Genomic DNA, 18,777 nt, shown 5'->3' on the forward strand with positions numbered 1-18,777 from the left:
GTTGACCCTCAATAGTAACCATCACATATATTTATATCTTTTATATATCTTCTTTTTTATATATATTTATATTTTCTATATATATCTTTATATATATATTTTCTATATATATTCTCTATATATTTCTCTCTATATATTTTCTATATATATTTCTCTATATATTTTTCTCTATATACCTTCTATATATATATATATAGAAGATATAAATATATATTTAATTTTACTTTGTGTAGAACCCCCTGAGGGTACCTCACAGCCCTTGCTGACTGTGTCAGTGTCCATGGGCAACTTATTCCCAAAGCCATTAGTCCTCAAGGAGCAGAGTGAAGCTGGGTTCCATACCAAAGTGGAGAGAAAGTTCTCTACCCACTTTATTTTGTACTTTGTTACATAGATACCAAAGCACCACTATTTGAGCCCCAAATCTTACAAAATCTCTCACCAAAACAACTCCAATTTTTACTTCTAACCTCTTCCTCCAAAAGGGCTCAAAACAGTCCAACATGACTGAGGGTGAAGAGGGAGGCAGGTGGTGTGGTGAGGACAAGAGACAATGCCATCTTCTATGAACCTCATCTCCAACTGCCAATGAAAAACAACTGTCCTGACCCCAAACAAAATCAGCAAACCTCGCTCTCCTCTTTCTTTGTTCAACAACAACAACAACAGCAATGAAAAATACTCATTCTTAGGACACTTAGAATTTGCTTAATAATTTTAGAATTTGAGCTCCATATTTGCGTTGGTAAATTATCATACACATTTTCTCCCTGGCTGGACTTCCAGATGCAGGCTGCCTGAACAAAATATATCTTTCTTGCTTCCTTTATTTTTATCCAAATATTCTCTGAGACTTATAGATTTCTTGTTCAGGTGTACTTTTTTCTTTCTTTAGCATCTAGTGTTTCCATGAAATGTGTTTCTTTATAAGAACTCACACCCTTAATTGATCAAATTCCAATTGATTTGTATGAAACTGTCCTCATTTTCTCCATGCAATACTATTTGGGTACCTGAGGTCCATAAGTAGGGTGACCAACTCATCCTGGTTTGTCTGGGACTTTCCTGATTTTAAAAGCAAAAATCCTGTGATTTGGGAACCCCTCAGGCTCAGGCTAGCAGGGATGGTTGGTCACCCTAGTCAGGGTTTTTCCTAATAGGTAATCCTATCCTGTTAACCCAAGAATTTTAAGTTCACCCCTTCTATGCTGCTTTCTGTCATTTTTGTTTTATTCATTGTATCGATTTTTTACTGGTTTCTCCATAAAGTTCCCTGTTGTTTTTTTTTTAATTATAAGGTTCACAATCCATTACATTTGGAGGAAACTTACATAATATCTGGTCAAACTCATTGATCTACAGATGATCAAAATGAGGCTCAGAGAGAAATAATCTGCTAAATTCACACATCTTAAATCCAGAAGTGGTTATACATCACAATAATAGTATCTATAATAATAATAGTGACTAGGCTGGGCACGGTGGCTCATGCTTGTAATCCCAGCACTTTGGGAGGCCAAGGTGGGTGGATCACGAGGTCAGGAGTTCAAGACAAGCCTGGCCAACATGGTAAAACCCTGTCTCTACTAAAAATACAAAAATTAGCTAGGCGTGGTGGTGCATGCCTGTAATCCCAGCTACTCGGGAGGCTGAGGCAGGAGAATTGCTTGAAATTGGGAGGCAGAGGTTGCAGTGAGCTGAGATCGTGCCATTGCACTCCAGCCTGTGCAATAGAGTGAGACTCCATCTTAAATAAATAAATAAAATAATAGTGACTAATACTTCTGTGTCCCGAAGTCTTCCTGTTTCCTGGGTACAACTTGGTCTTTAAGGCCAAGTAAAAATTTCCTCAAACTCAGATCTCATCTATGCCAAGTAACTTGGCTTCTTTCCCATCTTTAGAATCCTTGGGGTTCTCACAGTTCTGCTGGGTCCCTCTGGCACTGGGCCCCAGGCTCTGCTGATTTGGGATGCCTGACCTGCTTTAACCTTCTGCATGTGCTCTTTTCTATACAATGTTGCTGGAGCCCCACTGCATGGGACTTTGGCAGCTGAGGCCCTAATTTCGCTTCCAGCATCCCTCCTTCCAAAGTTTTCATCACCATGGTGATGGTAACTGGACTAAGGTCCCCTTCCTACCATTGTTAACATAAAAAATAATGGATCATATGCTATCTGGACTTGCACTCTTAGTTTCTTAAAACTATTTTTCTGGCCAGGCGCAGTGGCTCGCACCTGTAATCCCAGCACTTTGGGAGGCCGAGGTGGGCGGATCACTTGAGGTCAGGAGTTCGAGAGCAGCCTGGCTAACATGGTGAAACCTCATCTCTACCAAAAATACAAAAATTAGCTGGGTGGGGTGGCACATGTCTGTAATCCCAGCTACTAGGGAGTCTGAGGCAGGAGAATCACTTGAAACCAGGAGGCAGAGATTGCAGTGAGCCAAGATCGTGCCACCGCACTACAGCCTGGGCAACAGAGCCAGACTCTGTCTCAAAAAAAAAAAAAAAAGCCCAACAAACAAACAAACAAACAAAACCACTATTTTTCTTTAACTCATCCTTCAGTGACATGCAGGCACAAATCTTCCATACCTTGGAACTAGTTTCACTAGTCTAGGGTGGAGAACCTTGTGAGAGGCCCCACAGAGCACCTTCCCTGGCAAGGCTCTGTGGCTCACACTTGCAATCCCAGCACTGTGGGAGGCTGAGAGGGGCGGATCACCTGAGGTCAGGATTTTGAGATCAGCCTGGCCAGCATGGCAAGACCCTGTCCCTACTAAAAATACAAAAATTAGCCAGGCATGGCGGCACACACCTGTAATTCCAGCTACTCTGGAGGCTGAGGCAGGAGAATCACTTGAACCTGGGAGGCCGAGGTTGCAGTGAGCCCAGATCGCACCGTTGCACTCCAGCCTGGGCAACAGAGCAAGACTGTCTAAAAAACAAAAAAACAAAAACAAAAACAAAAAGCACCTTCCCTGAATCATACTTTAGGTACATATGCAAGCACATGACTCGTTGCTACCTTTAAGAGAATTCTCTGCCCATCCCACATACTGCACAAGAAATGGGCAGTCATCTTTCCTTCTCTTTTTATACCTGGGTCAGAAGTCTTTGTTACAGGACTATTGCTTCCAAAACGTCCCATCATGGCTTTGTCCAGGAAATGGATCAAATCCATGCAAAGAGGTTCCCAAGGCCCCAAAATTTACCTGGGTCTCCAGATGTGCACATCACACCTTCTCAGGATCCTCACTATGTTTAATTATCTAAAATAATAATATCTAAAAATATCAATAATAATTCTTAAGACCCTACCCTAGTTGCACTGATACAATTTTCATGATATTGGTATGAAGACAGAGCAACTTCTACCCCAAGCTGTGCTCATATGATTTATGTGGTATTAACATAAAGATGGGGGCTAGGCGCAGTAGCTCATGCCTGTAATCCCAGAACCTTGGGAGGTTGAGGTGGGTGGATCACTTGGGGTCAGGAGTTTGAGACCAGCCTGGCCAACATGGGGAAGCCCCGTCTCTACTAAAAATAAAAAAACTAGCCAGACATGGTGGTGCACATCTGTAGTCCCAGTTACTTGGGAGGCTGAGGCACGAGAATAGCTTGAATACAGGAGATGGAGGTTACAGTGAGCTGAGACTGTGCCATTGCACTCCAGCCTGGGCAACATAGCGAGCCTCTGTTTCAAGGAAAAAAAAAGAAAAAAGATGGTTGCTATAATTATGGAAATATGCTACAGTGATGATTTTCTTACTCCCCTGAGAGAGAGAGAATGAGCTTCTTCTTTATTCTGCAATAAACACATGATTGTTTTGATCTCTGTACTGTTGCTTTTCTGTTAATTTTTAGATAATAAGAAAGTCTATGTTCAGCTTTCTCAAAGTGGGCCTAAACTGACTGCACAGCAGCCTCCTGGGGAGCTGCAAAGACCACCCTGGTGGACTGCAGAGGGAAGCTGGAGAGGATGGAGGGATAATGCTATGGTCTGACTGTTGGTGACTCCAAAAATTCATATGTTAGAAACTAATCCCCAACGTGATAGTATTAAGAGGTGGAGCCTTTTGAGAAGTGATTAAGTTATGAGGACTCCACCTTCATGAATGGGATTAGTGCCCTTTTAAAAGAGGTTCAAGCAAGCTCCCTTGCCCCTTTCTGCCATCTGAAGACACAGCAAGAAGGCACCATCTTTGAAATGGAAAGCAAGCCCTCACTAGATGCTGAATCTGCAGGGGTCTTGATCTTGGACTTTCCAGCCTCCAGAATTGTAAGAATACATTTCTGTTCCTTATAAATTATCTAGTCTGAAGTACTTTATTATAGCAGCCCTCACAGACGAAAACAGATTCATGTTCCTTATCACCCCTGGCTTTGTCCCAAGCTTTTAACCTTTATTCTATACCTAAACAATTGTCAGTGAATAAATCACAGCAATTTTTGGAACAGTGTTTCCCTGGGACATCCTGAGCCTGGCCAATCCATCTTCCTTCTGGAAGTTGCAGCCAAGCATTTCTAGGGGCATCCTGAGACTTCTGTCATAGTCCTGCTCAGCGTCTGGTGTTCCAGCAATGGGAAGAATTGGGCCTGGCTGCGTGTAAATGTTCCTCCTAGGAGGGCATTTATTTTCAGTAACAAAGACATCCCCAGTGACAAGGTTCTACTTCAATAAGTCTTGGGGCCATCCAAGGAGGTCTGGCTCCAAGTCAGCTCCTGCCCACAGGATCACACTGTCTTCATTTTGAAGAACTGATGAACCACTCTGGTGCATCACTTGGAGACAGGCACTGGCAGAGGAAGAGGAAGATGTTCTTAAAAATCATGTGCTATGCTCACCTGTGAACAAGTCTTTGAACATGCTGTGCTAGGTCTGACCCATAAGATGAATGCTATACAAGTCAGAAGTGATTAGGAGAGCCATCAAGATGCCATACTGTAATTTAGACACAGGCTGTGTCCATCAAGAAGCACAGGTTTTATTAAAAAGGACAAGGTGTATCCACCTCAAGTATTTTTGCTTTTGAAGAATGACCACTTATATGGCTTGCCAACATCTTCCTGGTTTCCTTCTGTAAGGCCTTTAAAGGTCATCTGGAAAAGTACCTGTGGTCTCTCTCATTTTCACCCATTCTTGCCATAGGAACTGTATCTGTTCATTTACTAATTAATTCTTTACTCATCAAATAATACTATCTTCACCGAAACTGGTGAGAGAATGTAACTGTGCTTGGTTCCTGCTCTTAGGAAGCCTCCAGACTCAAGGAAGAGGATAAACACTTATATAATGTATAATGGTACAGGTGGTCTGAGTAAAATGCCAAGAAAGCACAAAGGATTTAGTGATTAACTCCAGGATTCTACCTGCAGGGGTTGAGAAGGACTGTATTAGTCTGTTCTCACACTGCTATGAAGAAATACCTGAGACTGGGTAATTTATAAAGGAAAGAGGTTTAATTGACTCACAGTTCTGCATTGCTGGGGAGGCCTCAGGAAACTTGCAATCATGATGGAAGATTGAAGGCAAAGGAGAAGCAAGCACCTTCTTCACAGGACAGCAGGAAGGAGTGACTACAAGCAGGGAAAGTGCCAGATGCTTATAAAACCATTAGTTCTCCTGAGAACTCACTCATGATCAAGAGAGCAGCATGGGGGAAACCACCCCCCATGATCCTGTTACCTCCACTTGGTCCTGCCCTTGACATGTGGGGATTATGGGGATTACAATTCAAGATGAGACTTTGGGTGGGAATACAGCCCAACCACATCAAGGACTTCACAGGGGAAGGTAGACCTGGATAGATGAGAGGACCTTGTCAGGCAGAGAAGGCAAAAACAGTTACAGAGACCTCACCAATGGTAGGACCGACCCTGTTCATGGTCCAGGCAGTCTCTAACCTCAAACAAACAGCAATGGTGTGAGCACACATGTGACGTGTGGTGGACAATAACAATGGCTGCCTCCTCTTCCTCACACCTCTTGCTTTTAGGCATTTTCTATCCTTAGCAGGCCAAAGTGACCCTTCCTGGAGAACATAGGAAGCAGACGATTTTGGGTTCATTCATTCCACCGGGAACTGCACTTATTATATTATTACTTGTCCCTGGCCCTCTGGGGGAAACAAGGAAGCATTAGGGACTGTCCTTGTGCAAGAAGAACTTATAGTCTTAGTAGGAACAGCACAATACCAAGGCAAAGTTGAAAGTGTGAGTCACAGAAACAAAGGCCACAGCTTCTGTTCACTATGGGTATGTGAGGCCTTCCATATTTTATGAGATACAATACTGAACTTCATAAGCCCAAAAAATAGCTCTCTAAACTTTTCTCTAATTTTCTCTAGGAAATTAAGCTCAACTTATTTATAAAAATGTGCTCACACTGACTAAAGATTGTTAGACTCTGAAATTCAATGATCATAGTTATGATGCTGATGGCAATGTGTACTAGTGATGAGTAACCAACCATCCCTGATGCCATATCAATAATTCAATGTCAATAGCATCAGTTGTTTTCTATTTCTATATATACCCAAGAACGTACCATCACCATCACAGCTATAGTTTTATGACACTATACATTTCAACTTATTTTTTATTTGAAACATTGATTGAGTGTCTATCCTAGGTCCAGCACTTTTTCAGGTGGGAAAATTCAAAAGAAAATGACAGGAAGAGGAAAATACCCTTGGGATGGGACATACTTAGTATCATCTCCCCATATACTCTACCTCGGAATGCAGACGTCTCTGTAACTGGAATAACAGAACCTCTTCCCCCTCTCTACCAATTAATTCACCTTCTCTACCAATTCGCTCTCAAGATTTCAGTTCAAGTTCCAAGCTTTGAAATGCAAATGTCCTAGGGAGGTAGCTGTTGGGTCTGGCTCATCAGGGACTCATGGATCATTTAGCTCCAAATGAATAAGTTTTCAATGGGCTTAATTAAAGAAGGGAGCAGAGAGCCCCCCTCATGGGCACTGGGTCTGGGCTTGGGAGACCTGAAACAGCAAGTTGGGCACTGGAGCGAGGAAGGACTGGGGGAAGCTGTAGGTTGAGGCAGGCCCTGTGAATATAATGAGTGTATATATATATATATATATATATATATATATATATTGGAGATGGAGCCTCGCTCTGTCACCCAGGTTGGAGTGCAGTGGTGCAATCTCGGCTCCCTGCAACCTCCGCCTCCGGGGTTCAAGTGATTCTCCTGCCACTGCCTCCTGAGTAGCTGGGATTACAGGCATGTGCCACCATGCCCAGCTAATTTTTTAGTAGAGACGGCATTTCCCCATGTTGGCCAGGCTGGTCTCTACCTCCTGACCTGAGGTGATCCATCTGCCTCGGCCTCCCAAAGTGCTGGGATTATAGGCGTGAGCCACCGCACCTGGCCATGAGTTTATATTATAATTGCTTCTTAGCACAGAGGAAACAAGAAAGTGCCTAGTATGCATGAACAAGGATGCAGAGAGAAAGGGAGAGGGCTAGAGTGAGAGCAACAGAGAGACAGAGGAGCTGGAGAATGTACTTATTTTAGAGATACCTCCAGGGCTAGATCTAGGGCAGGCCCTGGTATCAGTTCCTCCCCTTCTCCTCCTGCTTGTGGGTCCCTAAGGAAATTCACGAGAAATTCACACAGTGAATTTCTTCCTGTCCTATGCTCTGTTTTCTTTCACCTGTTAAAAAGGGAGCGGGAAAGTAAGGTAGAGAATAAAGGCAGGGCCAGAGGGAATGAGGGAAAAAAAGCCTAGGGAGGCGTCAGCAGGCCTTGGCCTCTGTTATCTGTTTCCTGAGAGCACAGAATGTCTCATTCCTATGGGTGCTCATTCCGTTCTCTGTGGCCTTTATAAAGGCTGTGCAGTTTTTCAGGTCAGTGCCGTAGATTCCTACATCATTATCACAAGCTCCCACAGTGATGGCTGTTCTTCCCCAAGGGCGTCTCACGTGGCCCTGGGCCCAGAGCTACCTTCAAAAACCCATCTGCGGGGCCTGGGAAGCCTTCTCTTCTCTTACCAAAGCAACTCTGAGACTACTACTCAAAATGTCTTATTCTGCAGAAAGACAAATATCCTTCAAATATTCGTCCCTCAAATATCCCTCAAATATTCTGCAGAAAGACAACTATCCCTCAGAGGCTTTGAGCACCAAGGAAGAGCCTGGCTTCTCAGCCTTGGAACATGAGTGCACAGCTTCTTAGCTGACCTTGGTGTGTGTTTATCACAGGTGACACATAAAGCTTTCTTTCAGACCCAGGACATAGGCACACAGCTTCTCGGTTAGCCTCCCAAGTTTCTGAAGCCCTGATTGTGGGTGTGGGGACTTTGTGCAAGCCAGGGTTATGTTCATGGAGGGGGTAGTGTTGAAGGCCTGTTTTTCAGACCCTGGACATCTGCACGTAGCTGCTCCACTGGCCTAGGGGCATGTCAGGTGCTTGGTGGGTTGAGGACCTGTTCTCCTTGGGGGAGAACACATAGTTATTTGGCTGGCACAAGAGCAGGTTCATCCTGGGTGAGACTGCTAGGTTATTCTTCCAGCTGTATTGCAGATAGCATGGGTTTGTTTCACTGTTGTGCAGGACAAGAGTCATAGCCAATCCTGGGACCAGCCTCTGTACAGTTGGGTACCATGTGGGTTTGGTGGAATGAAGATAGAGCCCCAGTGCTAGACAGGCACAATGACTATGGCCCCAGAGCAGGGCACACTCCGGCAGTAGGTCTGTTCTCAGGATGGCTCCATGGCTCAGTGGCGTAAGGGGGAGTGCACACCTTATGCTCCTCACCTGGAGTGACACAGCTGAGTGAATTCTCAGCAGCTTTCCAAACTGGACTCAGGGCTTACCAGGATGTGGGATTCTCCCGTAGTAAGGACTGGAGGTGTTTGCAGTGGTAAGGGGTGACAGGGGGTTCTTCTGTTTACCTTTTTCCCCTAAGAAGTAGTCCTCTTATCTCTGGGCCAGTCCGATCCAGGTGGGTGAGATGGGGCTGTGGAGGCCATGTGCCTCCATCCTGTCCTCCTGAGCCTCCAACCACCTCAGAAGCATCTCCACTCCCCTGCTTCACTCCATCGCTCTCCTTTTGGCACTCCAGTCAAATTTCAGCTGTCTATTTATTGCCTTGGTCCTTTCTTGTAGGGAAGATAAGGGTCAGGCATCTCTAGTCAGCCATCTTGCTAATGTCACTCTTCTATTTAATCAAAGTTGTATGTGAAACAGGAGCCTTCAGAGATAAAACCTCCAAAACCTAGGGAAAACTGTTTTTATGCTTAGGTTTGATGAAGAATGAACAGCTGTGTAGAAATGTGATTGCACAAAAGGATGGGCTCTAATGGCAATATACTAAGAGCGGGTGGGAAGCCCAGCAAAGCCAGTCTGTTCAGATTCTTCTTGGCCACTCTGTTGAGCATTCCTTCCTCCTGGCCATATGGCAGGACCCCTATGGATTGAGAGTCTTATGGCCTACTATCAGATAAGGCAGGTAAGCTCCTACACAGAAAGGTGGGAGAAAGGTTAGAGTAATATTTTTAGGTTTTATGACTCACCTTGGGGAGAGGAAATTCTGGTTTCTGTGATTCACTTCAGGGGAGAATGAGGGGCAAGAGACAGGAGGGTAGGAGAAGATCTTGCTTCTGAGCCTGCTTTCAAGACCTTCCGATTTCCTTTTTTTCAAAGTGCTAAACTTGAGATACAGTTTTCTGAGCCCCAACAATCTTTTTGCGGCGTATCACCCCAATGTTCCCTTGCTCAGCTGTCATGTGAAGACAAATATAGCCAGGTGGTTTAAAAAAAACACACACTATGAGGTCCCTGATCACCTGAAGAAGAAATCTCAGGTCTGCCCACCTAAGGCCACACGAAGTGCTTCCCTCTTGTGAAGGCTGAAATCAGCAGGAATCTTCCCCTGTGGGGAGTGAGGTTGGCACAGGGAACAGGGTAAGTTTCTAGGCAGCATGTGTAGGTAGGGAAGGGGTGCTGACATCACAGCTTCTCAAACATCAGCATGAACAGGTATCACATGGGAATCTTGTGAAAATGTAGAGTCTGACTCAGAGGGTCTGGGGTGGGATCCGAAATTCTGCTTTTCTGTCAAGCTCCTAGGTGATGCCAATGCTGCCAGTCCTCTAAACATACTTTGAGAAGCCAAAGAGGGACATGGAATGGGAAATGATGAGGATTCAAAGACAAAGTTTTCCTTCATTGGGAAATTGCCTTGGTCCACCTCTGGACCTGGGCTTGAGTTCCAGATTGTGTTCTAAATGGACTTTAATTTTTTATGCCTATGTAGACTTGGTTAAACCTTGTTGCCTTTCTCCAGAAAGCATTTTCTCAGGGCAAGTTTTGTGACTTTCCTGGAAAGCCCAGGACATAGGTATGTGCTACCCTCTGCTGGTTATAGTCTGACATGTACACAATCTGCCGCGGCCCCAGGCTTGATATTGGATGGGGTTTCCCGATCACACCTGAAATTGTCAAGGCAGTTCCAGGCCAGGAAAGGGATTAGATTGACTCCTTCAATCTTCTAGGTTTGCTCTGTAACAAACCTTTATTTTGGTTTTTGTTGTTGTTGTTTTGTTTTGTTTTTTTGTTTTGACATGGAGTATCACTCTGTTGCCCAGGCTGGAGGGCAGTGGCGAGATCTTTGCTCACTGCAACCTCTGCCACCCCCGTTCAAGCAATTTTCCCTGCCTCAGCTTCCTGAGTAGCTGGGATTCCAGGCACCCGCCATGATACCCGGCTAATTTTTGTATTTTTAGTAGAGACGGGGTTTCACCATGTTGGCCAGGCTGGTCTCGAACTCCTGACCTCAAGTGATCCGCCTGCCTCGGCCTCCCAGAAGTGCTGGCGTTACAGGAGTGAGCCACCATACCCAGCCTTGTAACAAACCTTTAGATACACACATTTTCTGAGCTTCACCACAGTGGCGAGAACTTGCTTCTATTGCAAGCAATGGGTCTAGGGTGGATGGATCTAACGCAAAGATCTAACACATCTTCAAACGATGTGTTAGAACTGTTAGGGCACTTGCAATCATCTAGTATTGGGTGTTTCAGAAATACTTCGAAGGTTTTTTTTGCCAAAGAGAAAATAAATAATATGTAGGCAGAAAAAGCTTTTCACATTATTCTAGTATGCCACCCCTTTTCTTTACTGAGAACCACCACAGTATCATTTTTACACATGAAGAAACTAAGGCTCAAAGTGGCTAATGAATAGGTCACATTGATAGCAGAAAAGCTGGCACTAGGACCTAAGTCCTGGCACATGCTGCCTCCCTGGGATTCCCAGGTCATGTCCAATGCTGCCTCACTCTGTGTGAGATGGTGATGACACTCCTTCAAGACCAGGACGGGTGACTCTCCAGAGCTTTACCACCCTCTCCTGCCCAGTAAGTCAGCTTGGCAAAAGTAGCTTCTTTGGTCAGAAGGAGAAGAAAGAGGTGACAGCAGGGAAGACTACACCAATTATTTTTAATAGAAGTTCTGTAGGAGTAGACCCAACCGTGGTTCTTTCCAGCCCTAGTTTGACAAGGATGATGTTGGTAGTGACCCCCAAGAGACCCTAGAACTGGGAATTTAATCCCCAGGAGTCTTCTTTTAGAGATCACTATGGAAGATAGGGATAAATGAGATGGTGGGTAGTGCCACCCCCATCCCCTTTGTAAATAATAAAACAATATCCTTCCAGTTTCCGTCTTAAAACAGAGAGGGACTCCAGCTGTGATCTGAATACAGCAGGTTTCTTTACATAATCCAGTTAGTAGAAATTCATCAGCAGACCACTACGGGGAGTGTGGACAGATTATGGGGAAAAGCTCCAAGAAGAAAGCAAAAAACAACGTGGCTACAAGTAGCCACCAGGAAAAGGGGGTGGAGAGTGATAGATAGACAGATAGATGATAGATAGATAGATAGATAGATAGATAGATAGATAGATAGATAGATAGATAGATAGAGATAGATAGATAGATAGATAGATAGATAGATAGATAGATAGATAGATATAGATAGATTTGTGGGGAAAAATCTAAGTGGACAATTGTGCTGTCTGTTCTTTACTGCCTGCCCTCCTCTGAAACAATTTTAAATCTTCAACACCTTCCCTTCAAGTTCAGCTGAGGATCACTTTGCATATTTCAAGACGTCAGACGCATCGTGAAAATAGACAAGTGCCACCTAGTTGTCCTACTGTCAATTCCACCACCTCCCTCCGTCCTCTGCTGTTCTATACTCAAATGAAGGTTTCTTCCTGTTACAGAAGGAGGCATGACCGTGGTCCTACCCAGGACTTTCTAAGGGATGGGAGAGCAAGAAGAGTTTCGGTGCATCTATTCTCAGATGCTCACGGAGTCTGAGCTGGTGCCTTTTATACCCTGCTGGTCATACAGACATATTCTTGCCATATAATCAGCCCCAGTGCCAGACTTCTCTGTGTGTGTCGGGGCGGGGGGTGGGGGGATGTGTCGTGTCCATGCCAGGTGCAAGTCATGCATCTCATCTGGGAGTTACATTTCTGATTTCAGTTAGACAGTTCAGGTGATTTCAAGGCCTGCCAGAATGAACCCTAACAGCACAATCCACCCTAGACCCATGGTCAGCCTTTTTACGACAAAACAATTACTCTTAGTTTGACAGCAATGTCAAACTCTGCCTCTCTCCTCCACTTTATAAGGACCCATGTGATTACATCGGGCCCACCAGAATAATCCAGGATAATCCCCTCGTCTCAAAGTCAGCAGATTGGCAGGCTTAATTCCATCTGCAACCTTAATTCTCCTTTGCCATGTAACCTAATATATTCACAGGGGCCAGGGATTAGGGCATGAACATCTTTGTGGGGGGCATTATTTTGCCTACCACACCCTGTGTTATTTCTCATAAGAGTATAAACTTGAGGCTATATCTCTGTTATGTCTGGAGTGCACAGGATTCAAAATGTTTGGAGTACACAGTCAAACTCCTTTCCTCTGGGTATATGGCTTTAACAAATATTGCTTCCCAAGGAAAGAGGCTCTACAACAGGGCCCATCTATTCCCCATGGGAAATGCTCTAATACTTTTCCAAATTTGTCCAATCACCATGAGTCACACTATAAAAAGAATGGTCAGCACTGAGTCATGGTGCTTAAGCCGTGGAAGAACATGTTGGTAGGTTGCTTTCTCTAATGAAACATTTTCATTGACTCGGTGGCTTATAAGTCTTCCGTGAGTAGGTAACTTGAAATTCTGCTGTGAGATGCCCTGGTCATTGTGTTGGGGATATCTCAGACTCCATTTGAATTAAGACACCTAATAACCCAGCTGTGCTGGCATGCAGGCTCATTCCCATTTCCAGGTTTGGGCATGTCATCTTAGTAGCTGCTATAATTGTCAGTCCTGTACTGTCATGCCAGGTAACTTGTCATCTTTGTCCCTCATCCTGAAATAGGATGCTTCTAGTTTTTCTATTTATGTTAGGTCTTTTTCTTCAACATGTCTTTCCTTATTAAAAATGAATTCTGCCTGGTCAACGATTTCTAGCCCAGTTTCCAATCTTCCTAAAGCTCTCTTACTTTGGGTAGGCTGATGCTGTTTGAGCCACCAGACACATTGTTGCCATTGAGTACTCATTGCTTTAGTGTAATTTGGAAATAAAGTGGAGATCCAAAAATGTTGAATTCTTCAGGGTAAGGACGTATAAGTAGTAGTGATCCCTAGGTAAATTTTGGTTTGTGTATATTGTAATGCCTCTCAGCAGACAGACTTAAAATGGAGCTTCTTTGAGCCTTGCACTCCTATTGGAGTGTTTTTCTTTTCTTTTGTTTTCTTTTCTTTTCTTCTCTTCCCCCAAGTTGGAGTCTCGCACTGTTGCCTCGGCTGGAGTGCAATGGCGTGATCTCGGCTCACTGCAACTTTCCGTCTCCCAGCTTCAAGCGATTCTCCCGCCTCAGCCTCCCGTGTAGCTGGGATTACAGGCACCCACCACCACGCTTGGCTAACTTTGTATTTTTAGTAGAGACGGGGTTTCACTATGTTGGTCAGGCTGGTCTCAGAACCATACATGTCTAATTGCTGGCTTTTCATTCTCAGGAATGCAGGATCACCAAGTTGTATATCATTACTTTCTCTATCAGTGATCCAAGTATTTTAATTGTGCCTTCACCTCTTCATGGATTTTCTTTTTCTACTCACAACGGCTTTTTTAAAGACATAATTTTATAACAGATGGAGCATTCAATGGATAATTTATATCCCTATACCTTTCTTAAACCTTCACTAATCACAATTAATGGTCATGCAGTGTTCATTCAAAAGATTATTGATCAGTGTTCTCTGGATTTGACAGGGGTAATATTCTGCTGCTTTCTAACTTAAGTCCTAAGGCTCATAAGTTTGACCTTGATGCAGCTCACGTCTTGGTTTTTTAAAAGAGGAGGAGTTCTCAGCAGACAGAGTTCTCCCTCCCAAGGGGAATCTGGATCAAAACTTACGAGATAATATTATTCTGTTGCTCCAGCCTCTGCAAGGCACCGAATTGCAGGTAGATATCACAATCATTTGTTGACTTTTTTCTCCCAACGACAATCTTACCTTTCTTTCATTCATCATTAATTTTCATCTAAACATTTTCCTACAAATGAGGTCCCTCTTTTCAGCCACTGGACAATTCCTATTGTTGGTAGCAATATGGGACATGCCAGGACTTCCCTTTATGGTCATTTGCAATCATTGAGGGTCAGACTAAATAAGTACAGAAACAGAGGACCATCTTGTCCATTAGGCAACAAAATAATTGCAATAGCCCCACTTTAGTGAGGTGTAAACAAAGAATAATCCTTTTTGGTAATTGACCCAAGAATAATTGTATCAATCCCCAGGGAATTCTTGCAATTAGGTTCTATTTTATAGGTATAGTATCTTGTTTTGGAATATTACCAGCCTATGGGACCCTTTGTTGTATGAACAGCTCTGGTTCAGGGACTAGCAGGTTTGCCATTCAACAAGGAAATTGTGGTGAAGAAAGGAAGAGTTGGCTTCAAGTTTCTGTATTGTCTCCTATTTCCTAATCCGCTACAAAAGTGTAGCAATTTATCTAATGGAAACTCACCTTTAAATATTATCATGTCAACTTGCAAAACATATCTCTGAAGATAGTAGACCAGCTTTTCAATCCTTTTGAAAGCAGATGCTTTAGTTGTTCATTCGAACTTTCTATAAACCTATTAACTTGATAGTGATAAGAAATATAATAAATTCATTGAATGTGATGCTTCTTGGGCCCTTGTTGTGCTGTGTGGGTAGTGAAATGTTTGCTTTAATTTGATGAAATATAACTAGGTGGGAAACACTGATGTAGAATGCTTTTTTGTTGTTGTTAGTGTTCTTTTTTTAAATTGTAGGTCCTAAGGGAAAAGAGGCTACTTGCTGGTGAATAAAATGTACCCCTCCTGTGGTTTGCCTGATAGCATGTTCCTGTATGCATCATTTCCATTTTATGATGGAACTTCTTTGAGCCTTGTACTCCTGTTGGAGTGCTTTTCTTTTCTTTTCTTCTTTTTTTCCCCCCAAGTTGGAGTCTCACACTGTTGCCTCGGCTGGAGTGCAATGGCATGATCTCGGCTCACTGCAACCTTTCCGCCTCCCAGCTTCAAGCGATTCTCCTGCCTCAGCCTCCCATGTAGCTGGGATTACAGGTGTCCACCACCACGCCTGGCTAATTTTTTTGTATTTTTAGTAGAGACGGGGTTTCACTATGTTGGTCAGGCTGGTCTCAAACTCCTGATCTTGTGATCTGCCTGCCTCAGCCTCCCAAAGTGCTGGGATTACAGGCGTGAGCCACCGCACCTGGCTGGCCAAAGTGCTTTTCTGACATCACCCATGGAATGATGGGTATTTCCAGTCTTTATGTTCTTCAGTTATTTGGGTTATCTCAATACCCAGTAACAAACAAGTAACTGTTTTCCAGAAGGAGTACAGCAGAGAGCAGCATTTGGTAATGCTCTAGTCCCCCAATCCAAAGTTAGTGAGCAGCAGTCATGGACTTCTGCCGGAGAGTTCACACAGCTTGAATATGGGGAGCCAATAGTCATATCATTTTAGCATGATGATTGTGTGTTCCCAGTGGAACCACTGCCTCCTGCAGTCATAAGAAGGCTGTTGTTTGGGTTCCCAATCAAATGCATCCTTTTCCGCAGTGATTTTATGTATTGGGACCAGCAGTATTCATAACTCAGGGATATGATTTCTCCAAAAGCCAAATAGACCCACTGGGCATTGAGCCTCTTAGTTAGTCTGAGGGTTAGGAGTAATTTGTTTTTGGTGGTCTGTGGTATGTTATGGGTCATTCCAGCACATATTACCTCACCAAAACTTCCACAGTGTGTGTGGCCCCTCAATTTTAGCAATCATCTCCAATTAGAGATATGCTTTATAAGCTTAATTACTTTATTCTTAGCTTGATCTTCAGTTTCAGAAATAATCATATCATCAATATAATCTATTATTAGTACATTGTCCAGTTGTATTAGATTTGGAACCCACCTTAACAGTTAGTGAAAATACATGGGAGAGGCTGGGCATGGTGGCTCACACCTGTAATCTCAGCACTTTGGGAGGCTGATGTGGGTTGATCAACTGAGGTCAGGAGTTCAAGACCAGCATGACCAATATAGTGAAACCCCATCTCTACTAAAAATACAAAAACTTAGCCAGGCGTGGTGGTGTGTGCCTGTAGTCCCAGCCACTAGGGAGGCTGAGATAGGAGAATCGCTTGAACCCAGGAGGCAGGGGTTGCAGTGAGTCGAGATCGTGCCACTGCACTCCAGCTTGGGCGACAGAGCGAGACTCTGTCTCAAAAAAAAAAAAAAAAAAAAAAAAGAAAGAAAGAAAGAAAGAAAATACATGGGAGAGTTGAAATATTTTTGAGGTAGTACAGTAAACGCATGAGGGCGATCATTCTACATCAGAGAAAATTGTTGGCTCACATTGGTGACTGATATGGAGAGAGGTGAATTAGCCAGATTAATTACAGATCAATTGCCAGTTGTCTTTATTTTGTTGTATCAGTAGAAGAGTCTGGACCTGTTGGGGACACAGTTTTGCTTTTCCTCTATTCTATTGTGAAGTGAACTGCCATGCCATGAACTGTCAGCCTTCCTTACTGACCATGCCAGGCTATTGTACATGGTGTTTGTGTACGCTAACACATGTGCGTCTAATATTTCCCTAGTTAGGGCTGTCATTTCTTGTTGATTGTTGATATTGTTTCAAATTTACTATTTGAGTTGGCTTAGGCAACTCTCAAGGCTCACAGTTTCCATGTCCAATTAATACCGAACAAAAACAAATCTACAAGTTATTTTTTAAATCTTACCCAGTAGGGGGAGGAATTTCCTTTCAGAGATTATATCCATACCAGTTACATTTTCAGATAACAGAAATACCACTGTTCCATGGATTTTATCATATATTCTGATATTAATCGGAGTTTAATTTGCATTCTTTCCACAGTCACATCCCCAGGTCTCCCTAAATGAATTCTATCACCCCAAACAGCTCGTTACCAGGGTTAGAAAGTAATATACAGTGTGCCCTTGCATCCAATAGAAGTAAAAGAAGTTGAACAATGAGAACACATGGACACAGGGAGGGGAACATCACACACTGGGGCCTGCTGGGGGCTGGGGAGCTAGGGGAGGGATAGCATTAGGAGAAATACCTAATGTAGATGACGGGTTGATGGGTGCAGCAAACCACCATGGCATGTGTATACCTATGTAACAAACCTGCACGTTCTGCACATGTATCCCAGAACTTACAGTACATATATATATATATATATATACGTATATATATATATGTATATATATATGTATATATATATATATGTATATATATATATGTATATATATATATATGTATATATATATATATGTATATATATATATGTATATATATATATATGTATATATATATATATGTATATATATATATATGTATATATATATATTTAAAGAAGTAAAAGAAGCATTTCCTTTCCATCCCAGGCCACCTTCACGTTTGTAAAAGGCTTTGGGTTCCACAGCTAGATGGGATTCAAGCACTAAGCAAGGCTCACAGGATCCAAAATGGCAAGGCTTACAAATCTACAGGTGACTATAGGAAAAGAAAACAATAGAGAAACAGCCTAGAAGTGAGACTATTCATAATAGTCAAAGGCTGTCTCCAGCAAAGGGTCTGGAGGAGCTGGTCTGGGCTCCAAGTTTTCTTCCTTTCTTTAAGGGTTGTACTAGGACATTCTTGAATCAGAACCACTAATATATGTACAGAATCCATTGGAACTAAAGGGTCAAAAGTGGAATCTAATCTTTCTGGCTACACCAGAATTTTCTTGCTACACAAGCAGAAAGAAGGACAGAGCCCTGTAAGAGTTTATACTGAGGTGCACATCACCAATTTCAATGTTATCAACAACAAAACTGATAAAAGCTGCCACGCAACTCCTCAGACCCAAAGTCATAAAGAAACACTGTTAATCATTATGGTTCATATCTCATGCCAGGGAGGTGCCTTTATTTATTTTAATAAAATGTATCAGGCTAATCCAGGCCTGCTGAAATTAACTCTTACAGCACAGGTGGATATAAATTAATTTTTAAAAAAATCTCCATTTATGTTACATAGAGATACAGTTCCAGTGGAATTTTATAATAGATGTTTAATGGTTTATCAAAAATTTAAGAATTTATGCTTAAAAATTATTGTTGCATAAATACTAATTTTAATGATAACTTGAT

This window comes from Gorilla gorilla, chromosome 6, assembly GCF_029281585.2.
Source record: "Gorilla gorilla gorilla isolate KB3781 chromosome 6, NHGRI_mGorGor1-v2.1_pri, whole genome shotgun sequence".
NCBI classification, from domain to species: domain Eukaryota; kingdom Metazoa; phylum Chordata; class Mammalia; order Primates; family Hominidae; genus Gorilla; species Gorilla gorilla.